The sequence below is a fragment of the Helianthus annuus genome, chromosome 15 (assembly GCF_002127325.2).
Source record: "Helianthus annuus cultivar XRQ/B chromosome 15, HanXRQr2.0-SUNRISE, whole genome shotgun sequence".
Lineage (NCBI taxonomy): Eukaryota > Viridiplantae > Streptophyta > Magnoliopsida > Asterales > Asteraceae > Helianthus > Helianthus annuus.
In genome coordinates, this window is record NC_035447.2 from 5,943,755 (window position 1) to 5,957,940 (window position 14,186).

The 14,186-nt window shown below is 35.7% G+C and overlaps 1 long non-coding RNA gene across 1 annotated transcript; it reads right to left on the bottom strand.

Annotated features, from left to right (window-relative positions):
• Positions 1-1,387: 1,387 nt before the first annotated feature.
• On the bottom strand, positions 1,388-2,933 carry LOC110914751. The gene is made up of 2 exons (XR_002578556.1): positions 2,892-2,933; positions 1,388-1,555 (listed from the first exon to the last, which is right to left on the bottom strand). It is a non-coding gene; the product is annotated as an uncharacterized LOC110914751 (long non-coding RNA).
• Positions 2,934-14,186: the final 11,253 nt, after the last annotated feature.

The following is a 14,186-nucleotide window of genomic DNA, read 5'->3' on the forward strand; positions in this document are numbered from 1 at the left end:
TAAGTATGAATTAGTAAATCGAAATCGCCCTGCAAATTGAGTGGTGAAAGGAGTATGGTATAGTATGGAATGGTTAATTCCTTATAATTAACATAAGGAGAGAACCATGTCATTGAGAATTACGTTTTATAAGTTATGAGCGAAACCTTCGGGTATGGGTTAGACTCTCGTATGAAGAACCTATATGATGCGCTTGTGTAGGCAACTTTAGTGATGCATGATTTGAGAAGAATAGTAATGTAGGACAAATGAGGTAAGTTGAAGATAAAGTATGAGAAATATGGACTTACTAGTAAGGAATGGTGTTGAGATTATGTCAAATTTCTAGTTTTTGAATATGATTGTCAACTATAGTATTTCGAATATGTTAGTGTGAGTTGAAATGGTGATACATGTGCATATATGTAATTAGTTGATCATGTACTTATGTACATGTGTGTCTTTCACCATGATTATGAAATGTAAATAATATCATTGGTATGGCTGACTAGGTTTAGATGAGTACATGATCATATGATGAAAGCATGTAGGTAAGATGATTGACTTTCTGAAAAGTCAACAATGTATGAATTTGCACGACATGTTTGCTTAAGTAGATTAAGTAATGCAGGAATTAAGGGTAGTTGTAATGTCAGATGAATAGGATAATTTGAAGGTAACGTAAAGGTACGTATGATACAAGTAACTATAGAAATATAAAATGATGTCAACCTTGTAGTTAAAGCATGTATAGTTGACTATGAATTAATAGTTTTGTTGCGATAACAAAACAAGAACTAAATGTTATATGATATACGTATAGAATGTAATTTTAAGAAATGAGATGAAGGTATTAGACCCGTTATAAACGGATCATATGAATGAAAGTGTTAGTACAAGTTCGAATAAATATGAATATTGACCTGTTGTAAACGGTCAAGGAAATGAGAATGTTATGTGAAAGTATAGTATGGATAGTAAGAGCTTATTAGGAATAAGTCAGTTATATGAATGATTTATGAAACAAGGACTGATAGTTACCTAACATGAGGAGGTACCAGTCAAAGTTAGACATATATGTGTGTGTATAAATTTCGAAATAAGGTTGTATAGTTGACGAAAATAATAAGAATGTTGAGGTGAACAAAAAGATGTATAATGCACATGATATATGGGTATTAGAATGATGAATGAACCAATAGCTAAGAAAGAGGGTTGTTACTAAGATGGGCCAGTGGTCGTGTTGATAGAGTAAGGGAAAGGATATTAGTGTCTAATAGAAATGAGAAAGGTTTCGGGGACGAAACCTCTTTTAAGAAGGGTAGACTTGTAACGTGTAACACCCGTTCTTAAAAATCATGGTTTAACGTATGTTTTACGAAAACAGTCATGTAATTAAGATTACATATACATCGAAAATACAGGCTTATTAAAACCTTTTACAATGTAACAGTTCAGAACATAATGTAATTAAGTTCTTCATTTAAAAGTAACAACGAAACGTCATGCGGAAGCTTTGTTCTTTATGTGTTCGGTTCCTCGCTGAGCTTGATCGTCCTCCGGTGCTAAATTTTACCTGAAACTCATAAAACATGAGTTGAATTAGTCATACGTAACTTAGAACGTATTTAAACGGGTTCGCAATGCGTATACGATTAAAATAAACGATTTTCGAGAAACTGGCACATGCTAGCGTAGCGCTAGCACATGCTCGCGCTACGCTAGCACCTGTTTTCGACAGAATGTTGTTTGCTGGTGCTGCAGATTCCTAGCATAACCCGATTTCACGGAAACGAGCATAACTCTCTCGTTTTTAATCCGTTTTACCCGATTCTTTTTCCTACACGTCCGTAATTTAATTCTCCATCTAATGGAGTTAAAATCCAACATCCGACATAATAAAATTTCAGACTTTTAACTCTTCGGCTTATTACCCTTTTTTATCAAATTTTGACCCGTTCGTGATTCATCATCAAACATGTTTATTTGGTCTTTAAGCTTATGAAATTCATAGTTTCAATGTCTCCTATCATGTTAACCTCAAATCACGGGTTTCTTACATAATAAAAATCGTTTACGCTCAAGTGCTTATTTTGACCCGTTAAGGGTATTCAAGCACTTTCGAGCTTAAAATCGCTTTCGATTGTTTCTAGCATCTTATTCCTACATTTCTTATCAAGTAAACTTCAACTACAACTCTTTGCGTGTTGGATTACAATGTGTATATCTATATGTTCCGAGTTTTGCCCTTCGGATTGTTATTTTACGGCAAGACTCAAACGGAGCTATTTAACTAACATATTACATCTTTCAACTTCTATACTTATTCTAAGTATCTATCTAATCATGAAATTCGTTTCCAAACAACTCTTAAGGGTTGTTTGTTCAATTTCGCCTACAAGGGCATTTTGGTCAATTTTGGTCCTTCTTTTACGACGAAGGACTCTCGCCAATTATTTGACCAAAATAGCACTTTTAACTACAACATAATTGTGCGTACCTGGCTTGGATCAACATATTAATCCGTTTTAATACCTTGTCTTGACTTACTTGCTATTTCATAGATTCGCTAATTCACGAGCCGTTCATCCTGCGAGCATGAGACTCGACATACACTTATTAGTCATTAATTGTCAAAGGGTATCAATATTACCATTTGATCCCCTTTTACTCTTTTTGCTAGTTTTAGCTTACTCATAAAGTAGCCGTTCGAAAACTCATTTTATCTTATTCTTTCCTTGACTAGTTTACCGTTCCACCCCGTTTTACCATTACTATGGTTTCTAACATTGGTTTCTAATTCCGACCCAAGTCATTTCGTGTCGGAAACCATATTTCGAATATTTTCTCCTTTGTATTTATAACATATAGGATAATTATGTATTCTACAAAAAGGCGTAAGTTTCACTTACCTTGCATCCGAGCTACGCTTTTCTTCCATGCTTGACTTGTTTGACCCGCTTTCACTCCAAGCTTCCACCTAGCTTGTTACGCGTCAACTATCATCATCGTTTTCAAGGTGGTTAGTTTAATCATACTCTAATACGATTATTCCACCTTATGCATTTCATATCAAAATTGCTATTTATCGTATTATAGGTCAGTTTGACCTTTTTAATAGTCAAATGCCCATTAGTATACTAATTTGCATTTTCGAGTTATCAACTAGTTTTTGCACTCTTTAACTACTCGGTAGGCGTTATCTTTAGACCTCCGTTTTAACCAAAGTTCTAATCGCGTTTAACACATTTAGAACTCTCTTTAATCACTTTTTGCATAATATTCGAAACATCACAACTAGGTGTTTTAACTACAAAATTATAGTTTCGAGCCTTCTTTGAGGCATTTCAACGAACACCTTAAGGGCAGAATTTTACATGTTTATTATCATGTCTCTAGCTTATCTCTTACCCCAAATTTCACATAAATCAACCATCTTACAAAGTGGTTAACTTCTATAATTTCTGAATTCACTTCAAAATCGTCTATTTACACTAGATCAACAATCTATTTCCTAGTGTTCATCATATTAACATAAAACCCACTTAGCTTATCAGTGGATCATCATGAATCTCATAGTTTTTTTTTCCAACAATCTAACATGTTATTGACTAGGGTTTACTCCTAGACATCATATTACTTCAAGATTCACTCATGCATGACATAATCAAGCTCAATTTCAGTTTCTTACAAATAACCTAGAATTTGAGATGGATCAAAACGTCACAATTTTACATACCTTGTGATCCTTTCAACTTGGTGTTCATGAATACAAGCTTGGATTTCGATTTAGGACTGATTTGGCCTCTCAATTTCTTGGATTTAGGCAAGTTAGGGTTGAACAAAGGAACTCCTTTGCTCCTGTGGAAGACATCGACCAGAACACACACTCAAGGTGTGTGTTTTGGTGTAGAGAGTTTTATTTAATTAAAACTTGCTTCTAGTTTGTCCCTTATGGCCCCTCTAATTCACCCAAGTTACATTGAGTGTATTTTAACCAATTTCTTTATTACTACAAGACTTGTAATTTAACTAGGTTATTTACTTCCTAGTTATTTTATCTTGTTCATAACCGATATTTAATATATATGTACGAAACCTATATATCTTTGGGGTGTTTCCCTATCCTTTATATTTCGAGTCCCGTCAACTCGGGCCTTTTATAAACTTATTTCCTTAAAATTATTCATTCACGTTTTATTAAATATTAGGTTTATTTATTAAATTCCTAATATTTACCGGGTTACTTCTACCGCTAACGGTACTTTACCCGTCTTTTAGTATTAACGGGGTTTGATTAGTAAACCCGTTTTCGGGGTGTTACAAGTCTACCCCCCTTAAAGAGGTTTCATCCTCGAAACCTTTTCTTACATAATTCATTGAGTTTAAACTCAAGGTATTCGATCCGAGAAATATTTTAAACATTACTTATACTTTTTAACCAATCGTTAGTATTACCCGAAAGGTACGGTAACATCTCTTTGGTTACTACTTGTCTACATATCTCATATGACATAGTGTAACTTCGAAATGACGTAATCTCGTTATTTCCACTAGTTTAGTTAACTTAGCGATACCCATCGCTTTCATATACTATCAAATTTCCTTATGAATCCGTTGCTTTGACCCGTTTAAAGATCTTTAGTGAAATCTTTCACTTTTAGCAACAGTTTCTTTTGTTTTCAAATTTACTTATTCGGTTTAGTTATACCGAATTTACCGTTTACAAGCGAACCAAATTTCTTAACTTAAATTGCTGACTTTAACCGGTCTCATTAACTAGACTTATTTGTCCAGTTCCTTTTTACCGCTTGCTTGGTTATATTGTGATTTTACTTCACATTACATTTCTTGACCGTGATTGTGTTACATCATGTTTAATTTATATCAACCCTTCATTTTTGAGAATATCACTTTTCGAATATATCATCTTGCGCCTATCAGTGTCAAGACTTGTATATTTCATGCTTGCTATTTAAATTCCTATCAGAATTTATGTTTGTAAAAACATTATTTCTTACTAAAACCGAAGTTTTAGTTTTAGGATCTTTTCTTTAACTTGTGTCAATCAGCCATACTGGGATATTGACAGTCCGTAATTTAATCCTTTACAGTCTTAGTTTTTATGCGGGGATTCTTAACTGATTTCCTCGCTTTATTCTATCTAACCCGTAGGTTTTATCACTTAGCCTTATGGGCTATTTTTATATATATATTTTTTTTATTAGACATTCACCTTTTTAAGGCGAAGTCCTTATAACTTCTTTCTAATCACGACCCGTGGGTCGTTTTAGTCCGTATATCTCTCATTTGTTTATAACCCTAAAGGTTATGTTGATCCCGTAGATCACTCTTTTTACTCGTGTCTTATTAAAATATATATTGGGTGTCAAAGCACTCTTTTTACGTTTGAAATTCATTTGTCTCAAGCTTACCGTTATCTGGCTTGCGTTTACTTACGCCTTCAAGCATTATGCTTTATTCAACCCGTTCAATCTCAACATAGTTGAATATAATTATCAGAATTTCTGTTTACGAAATTTTTATGGTCTTTTAGTCATAACTCATAATCCGAGTCTTTTGACTTTAAATTCATGTTCTCGTTTCTCGATTTACGCATGTGTTTAATTCTTACCCATCCACCGGGTGTTTTACCAAAGTCGTTATTATTGCAACCCTCCCGGTATGCATTAAGACCTCGCTTCATTTTTTTTATATTCTGACTTTGTCTTTAAGTTCGACGTTTTACAAAAATGACCCGTTAAGGGACATATTTGCATTTTCCGGGTTCGAGTGCAAGTACACCCCCTCCCAATGCATATCTAACTCATCTTACATGTTTACATTCTCCGGGTTCGAGTGTAAGTATCACTCCCTCCCAATATTTGTCTAAATCGTTTTACATGCTTGATGTTTTCTGGGTTCGAGTGTAAGTACACTCCTTCCCAATACTTGTCTAAATCATTTTACATGCTTGATGTTTTCTGGGTTCGAGTGTAAGTACACTCCCTCCCAATACTTGTCTAAATCATTTTACATGCTTGATGTTTTCTGGGTTCGAGTGTAAGTACACTCCCTCCCAATACTTGTCTAAATCATTTTACATGCTTGATGTTTTCTGGGTTCGAGTGTAAGTATACTCCCTCCCAATACGTGTCTAAATCATTTTACATGCTTGATGTTTTCTGGGTTCGAGTGTAAGTACACTCCCTCCCAATACTTGTCTAAATCATTTTACATGCTTGATGTTTTCTGGGTTCGAGTGTAAGTACACTCCCTCCCAATACTTGTCTAAATCATTTTACATGCTTGATGTTTTCTGGGTTCGAGTGTAAGTACACTCCCTCCCAATACTTGTCTAAATCATTTTACGTGCTTGTTTGTCCCTTCACTCGGGCTCATTATCCTAATGTAATACGCTCCCGTCACTTGGTTGTGCGTTTACCTTATTATCAAATATTTTGCTTATCTGATTCATTTGGGTACTTTTTAATTAGTCCCATTCACCCTGCCCTTACTACATCGGATGTAAACGTGTCCGCCATAAGAAGTTCATGGTATCATATGCCGCTACTTACTTGGCCAGAGTAAGCGATTAACACATGAAACGCATGACCTTTTTACAGTTTTCACATCACGCCCTATGTAAGTAATACCTCTATCTGTTTTTCTTGGAAACAATATCCCGGATAGGTTTTCTATTCAGGTCTTTCCAAGTTTTCAATCTACATATGCAACTTTCAATCTCTACATATCTGTTGCATATTACTATTTATGCAATGATTTAAAACGTGCACCTGATAATGCTTGCCCTAACGGGCTTCTCTTGCCATTAGCCTTGTTCGCGGTCGTTACGCGATTTAGTCCTTGATGGGCATGTTCCTCTTGTCATGCCTCGGACTGTTCCTCTATCACATCTTGCATTTGTTTAACTTTTGCGATCTTTAAATGTAAGTGTCCTTCAATCAAGAAATTCACAAGGTTAGTAATGTCAACTTTACTAAATGCCCGTATCATAGTACAAGGCTCTTGTACTATATGTCTCAACGCACGAAATGTTGTTAACCATATCTATCATTTAATTTGGGGTAACGTGTATTTCACGATAACCCTATGTGTTGTTTACAACACTTTAATACGCTAACGATTAACATACATACACTTACCGGATTTGTGATCAAGCCTCGAACCGAACACTATTCTTTAACCTTGAGCTCTGATTACCAACTTGTAACACCCGTTCTTAAAAATCATGGTTTAACGTATGTTTTACGAAAGCAGTCGTGTAATTAAGATTACATATACATCGAAAATACAGGCTTATTAAAACCTTTTACAATTTAACAGTTCAGAACATAATGTAATTAAGTTCTTCATTTAAAAGTAACAACAAAACGTCATGCGGAAGCTTTGTTCTTTATGTGTTCGGTTCCTCGCTGAGCTTGATCGTCCTCCGGTGCTAAATTTTACCTGAAACTCATAAAACATGAGTTGAATTAGTCATACGTAACTTAGAACGTATTTAAACGGGTTCGCAATGCGTATACGATTAAAATAAACGATTTTCGAGAAACTGGCACATGCTAGCGTAGCGCTAGCACATGCTCGCGCTACGCTAGCACCTGTTTTCGACAGAATGTTGCTTGCTGGTGCTGCAGATTCCTAGCATAACCCGATTTCACGGAAACGAGCATAACTCTCTCGTTTTTAATCCGTTTTACCCGATTCTTTTTCCTACACGTCCGTAATTTAATTCTCCATCTAATGGAGTTAAAATCCAACATCCGACATAATAAAATTTCAGACTTTTAACTCTTCGGCTTATTACCCTTTTTTATCAAATTTTGACCCGTTCGTGATTTCATCATCAAACATGTTTATTTGGTCTTTAAGCTTATGAAATTCATAGTTTCAATGTCTCCTATCATGTTAACCTCAAATCACGGGTTTCTTACATAATAAAAACCGTTTACGCTCAAGTGCTTATTTTGACCCGTTAAGGGTATTCAAGCACTTTCGAGCTTAAAATCGCTTTCGATTGTTTCTAGCATCTTATTCCTACATTTCTTATCAAGTAAACTTCAACTACAACTCTTTGCGTGTTGGATTACAATGTGTATATCTATATGTTCCGAGTTTTGCCCTTCGGATTGTTATTTTACGGCAAGACTCAAACGGAGCTATTTAACTAACATATTACATCTTTCAACTTCTATACTTATTCTAAGTATCTATCTAATCATGAAATTCGTTTCCAAACAACTCTTAAGGGTTGTTTGTTCAATTTCGCCTACAAGGGCATTTTGGTCAATTTTGGTCCTTCTTTTACGACGAAGGACTCTCGCCAATTATTTGACCAAAATAGCACTTTTAACTACAACATAATTGTGCGTACCTGGCTTGGATCAACATATTAATCCGTTTTAATACCTTGTCTTGACTTACTTGCTATTTCATAGATTCGCTAATTCACGAGCCGTTCATCCTGCGAGCATGAGACTCGACATACACTTATTATTCATTAATTGTCAAAGGGTATCAATATTACCATTTGATCCCCTTTTACTCTTTTTGCTAGTTTTAGCTTACTCATAAAGTAGCCGTTCGAAAACTCATTTTATCTTATTCTTTCCTTGACTAGTTTACCGTTCCACCCCGTTTTACCATTACTATGGTTTCTAACATTGGTTTCTAATTCCGACCCAAGTCATTTCGTGTCGGAAACCATATTTCGAATATTTTCTCCTTTGTATTTATAACATATAGGATAATTATGTATTCTACAAAAAGGCGTAAGTTTCACTTACCTTGCATCCGAGCTACGCTTTTCTTCCATGCTTGACTTGTTTGACCCGCTTTCACTCCAAGCTTCCACCTAGCTTGTTACGCGTCAACTATCATCATCGTTTTCAAGGTGGTTAGTTTAATCATACTCTAATACGATTATTCCACCTTATGCATTTCATATCAAAATTGCTATTTATCGTATTATAGGTCAGTTTGACCTTTTTAATAGTCAAATGCCCATTAGTATACTAATTTGCATTTTCGAGTTATCAACTAGTTTTTGCACTCTTTAACTACTCGGTAGGCGTTATCTTTAGACCTCCGTTTTAACCAAAGTTCTAATCGCGTTTAACACATTTAGAACTCTCTTTAATCACTTTTTGCATAATAGTCGAAACATCACAACTAGGTGTTTTAACTACAAAATTCTAGTTTCGAGCCTTCTTTGAGGCATTTCAACGAACACCTTAAGGGCAGAATTTTACATGTTTATTTATCATGTCTCTAGCTTATCTCTTACCCCAAATTTCACATAAATCAACCATCTTACAAAGTGGTTAACTTCTATAATTTCTGAATTCACTTCAAAATCGTCTATTTACACTAGATCAACAATCTATTTCCTAGTGTTCATCATATTAACATAAAACCCACTTAGCTTATCAATGGATCATCATGAATCTCATAGTTTTTTTTTCCAACAATCTAACATGTTATTGACTAGGGTTTACTCCTAGACATCATATTACTTCAAGATTCACTCATGCATGACATAATCAAGCTCAATTTCAGTTTCTTACAAATAACCTAGAATTTGAGATGGATCAAAACGTCACAATTTTACATACCTTGTGATCCTTTCAACTTGGTGTTCATGAATACAAGCTTGGATTTCGATTTGGGACTGATTTGGCCTCTCAATTTCTTGGATTTAGGCAAGTTAGGGTTGAACAAAGGAACTCCTTTGCTCCTGTGGAAGACATCGACCAGAACACACACTCAAGGTGTGTGTTTTGGTGTAGAGAGTTTTATTTAATTAAAACTTGCTTCTAGTTTGTCCCTTATGGCCCCTCTAATTCACCCAAGTTACATTGAGTGTATTTTAACCAATTTCTTTATTACTACAAGATTTGTAATTTAACTAGGTTATTTACTTCCTAGTTATTTTATCTTGTTCATAACCGATATTTAATATATATGTACGAAACCTATATATCTTTGGGGTGTTTCCCTATCCTTTATATTTCGAGTCCCGTCAACTCGGGCCTTTTATAAACTTATTTCCTTAAAATTATTCATTCACGTTTTATTAAATATTAGGTTTATTTATTAAATTCCTAATATTTACCGGGTTACTTCTACCGCTAACGGTACTTTACCCGTCTTTTAGTATTAACGGGGTTTGATTAGTAAACCCACTTCCACTCGGGAAGCTCAGGCTGTTGTAGTGTAACGCCCCAAAACCGAATTATTAAATTTGTTAGTAAGACCCCATGTCTAATAAAATAGAATGTAGTAATTAGGTTATTGAACCTAGTTAAATGCTTAGTCAAAACAAACAAGGACATGAAATTGGGTTAATTATGAGCAAGTGTCAAACATGAGGGGGTTGATTTGGAAAGAATGGAAAGAGAAAATATAAAATAAAAATTAAAAACCCCAAACACACACACCTGGGTGTGTGTGTATGTGTGTGTGTTCGATCAGAGGAGAAGAAGAAATGGGGAAACCCCTCTCAAACCCTAATCAACGAATGGGATGGATTATGGCCGAAATCGAACTTGCATGAGCCCTAAAAGTGATTATCTAAGCAAGCTTTAGCCAAGGTATGCCTTAATTTTTAGTTTTGATGAACAACCATGAAGTGGGTTTTGATGAATATGTAAGTTTGATCCAAATTAGGATGAAAGTTTACTATTGCTATCATGTTTAAGTTGAATTATGGCTAAATTTTGGTTGTCATAGTGATTTGGAATGAAACCTATGTCAATGAGTATGAGAATAGTCATGATGAATATGTGTATGTTGATGATTATGTTGATGCATAGGATATGTGGTAGGTTTTGATGGTAACATGATGCAAAATTTATGACAAAGTGATCTTGCTTGAATATGGAAAGAATATGCTTGAATTACTTGTACATTATGCATAAATGTTAGTACGCACGCCTAGTGTTTGATGAAATGTCTAGGCGAAGCTAGAAAGTGAAATTATTGCAAGAATTTGGTAATTTGGTGTAGAATGTGATAATGTTATGTTAGATAGTTAAGTTAGCATGAGATACGTGTTTTGGATGAAATACATGTGAGTAGTTAGTTGATGAGATGGTTCCGTGAAAGTATGCATTAGGAATTAGTACCCGATGCTTGAAAAGTGGTGCACACCATGAGACGGACTATTGGCTTAATGGTAATTTAGGATGAGCATGTACTAAGTGAAGAAGTTGTGAGCTACTAGTTAAGTATGATGTTACGTTTCATTAAAATGGCTAACTTGGTATGTAGTTGTCAAATGTAGGATTATGAAAATGTAAGTATGTGTAAATTGATTTTGTGTAACTAGGTGATCATGTAGTTTATGTGTCATACAACATCATGTATGAAATGAATATGATGTCATCATTATGGCCTACTATATCAACATGAATGCGTGTTCATAAGTTGGAGGTTATATGCTAGAAGGTTGACTTTCTGAAAGTCAACCGAGAATTTATAACATGATTAAGTATTTGACACAAATGAAAGAATTGAGAGATCATGGGATATGTGTTAGATCGATTATGTGTTATGTAAGATAATGAAATTTGAATTTTTAAGATATTGAACAATGTGGTTGACAATTCATGTCGTATACGTGATAGAGAAAGTCAATGTAAATAAGAATTTGGTAAATGTGTGTTAATTTGAAAGAGCATGAATACTAACATTATTATGGTATGACGCATGAAAGAATTGGAACCACACAAGCATGGACCAAGCATGGAAGGCTAACGGATCAATATGAGACAAGGAAGCGGTTACGAGCACGGATGCACAAGGTAAGTGACTTCCGACTCACTTCTTAGTATACATAAGAACTTATTCTGGATATTAAATGAAGGGAAGTCATGTAAGGTATGAAATGATTGAAAGTATTAAGATAACTATTGATCTAGATAGTCGAAGGTAGTTTATGGGACCAAACGGGTCGGATAAATAAGAATAAGTGAGGTAACGGTAATAATACGGGTAATGATTAAGGACCCGGGGAAAGAATCTTAGTCTAATATGTGAGGAATTGTTTTACGGATGTTTAGGAACAAGTTTCAAGTGAAACGGATGCAAAACGAGCAAGTTATGCAAATTTTAGTTTTGAAATGGAAGGCTGATCTGGGCGTCACCGTAGCTTACGGTGCCCACCGTAAGTTACGGTGGGAGCTGGGGCTTTATTTCTGCCGTAAGGCAGTATAAGGCTGCCGTAGGACTTTTGGGGCCACCGTAAGCTACGGTAGCCACCGTAGCTTACGGTGGAGGTCAGGTACAAATGTAAAGTTTGTGGATTTCTTTGTTCTTCCTTCGAATTTGGACCCCGTGGACCCATTCCAAGCCTTGTTAAGCTTCTATAATGATCCTTAACCCTACTAAATGGCTTGGTAAGTTATGGATGAGTATGAAACTCATTTTTAAGAACCGAAACATACCCGATAGATATTTTTGAAAGCGTTTAAGATGTGCGAATAAGATCGGGGTATGTAAGCGAGTATGCGGGGTAACGAATTAAGTACGTGGGTATGTGTGTATGTATGTATGTATGTATTTATGTATAGATTTCACTAATGAATGTATGTATGTGTATAGTTATGTTTCGTTTTAAGTATGGGTGTAAGTATGTAGATATGTACGTAGGTAAGTATATATGTAGGTAACGGTGTAGGTGCGTATGCGGGGAGTCATACATGGGTGTAAGTATTATGTATTTAAGTGTGAAGGTGCATATGCGTGTAGGTGTGAACGTATATATGCGGATGCTAGTATGCATGTATACAGGGGCGGAAACAGAGGGGGGTCAAGAGGGTCCGTTGACCCTCCGGTCACCGGAACTTTTTGAATTTTTATTTATATATTTTGAGTTTTCGAAGAACAAACTTAGAGATGGACCCCCTAATTTGAACCAGTATAGAATATAAGCTTATGATGACCCCCTAACTAAATCGTTCTGGTTCCGCCACTGCATGTATAACCGAATGCCAGAAGGTAAGTACGTATGTTCATATGATTTCAATATGATTGTGTATTGATGCAAATAACAGTGTACCTTGAGAATGAAGAATAATACAGGTACAATGATGAAGTCTCTCTGGAGAATGGATACTCAGACGGAAATGCCTAAGTATAAAGGGATAACGGAATAGAAAGTAAGAGTGTATGAAACTTGTTACGTTCATATCGTGTACTAATGTTTGAAATTGTATGGTAAGTGTAGGTTGTATGAGTCACGGAGGATCACTGAGGAGCGGAGATCGAAGACCGAGTCACAAGTTAGATTGTACGGGAATACTTGATTATGTAAAATGATAGTTATAAGTTATGCTTTTATTTTGTAAATGTGTACAAAAGATACATATATTGTAAGAAGGTATTTTATAATGAACTTGCAAGTAAGTCAAAAATGTTTTAACGAAAGAAATTTTTATAGTACAAATTCCGCTGCGTCTTTTCAGTTAAAGCGTGTTTGGGTGTTACATGTAGCAAGCCAGATGGCTTTTGGTGCTCGGCTTTGACTTGAGCACAAGTCAAGCACTTTGCTACGTGGGCGGCTACAGACTTTTTCAAGCCTATCCACCAATAGTTTGCCTTTAGATCTTGATACATCTTGTCAGCACCAGGATGGACTGAGTATTTGGAACTATGGGCTTCCTGGAGGATAACATCTCGTAGTCCTCCATAAATAGGAACCCATATACGTCCGTTCAGCCTCAAGATTCCATCCTTGCTAAGAGTCAACTGCTCCTCAATTACTCCTAGCTTCTCATTTGGATAGTTAGCTTCCAACACAGCCTCTCGCTGCGCAGCTAGTATCCTTTCTATCAAATTGTTCTTGACCTCAATGCTCTTTGCATTGATGCGAATGGGTTTTACCCTTTCTTTTCTGCTCAGGGCATCAGCGACTACATTCGCCTTGCCGGGATGGTACCTGATCTCGCATTCATAGTCATTCAGGGTTTCCATCCAACGGCGTTGCCTCATGTTCAACTCCTTCTGGTTGAACAGGTGCTGGAGGCTTTTGTGGTCGGAATAAATCACAAATTTAATGCCGTAAAGGTAATGCCTCCACAATTTTAGTGCAAATACAACGGCACCCAATTCCAAGTCGTGGGTGGTGTAATTCTTTTCATGCACCTTTAGTTGTCTTGAAGCATAGGCAATCACCTTGCCCTTCT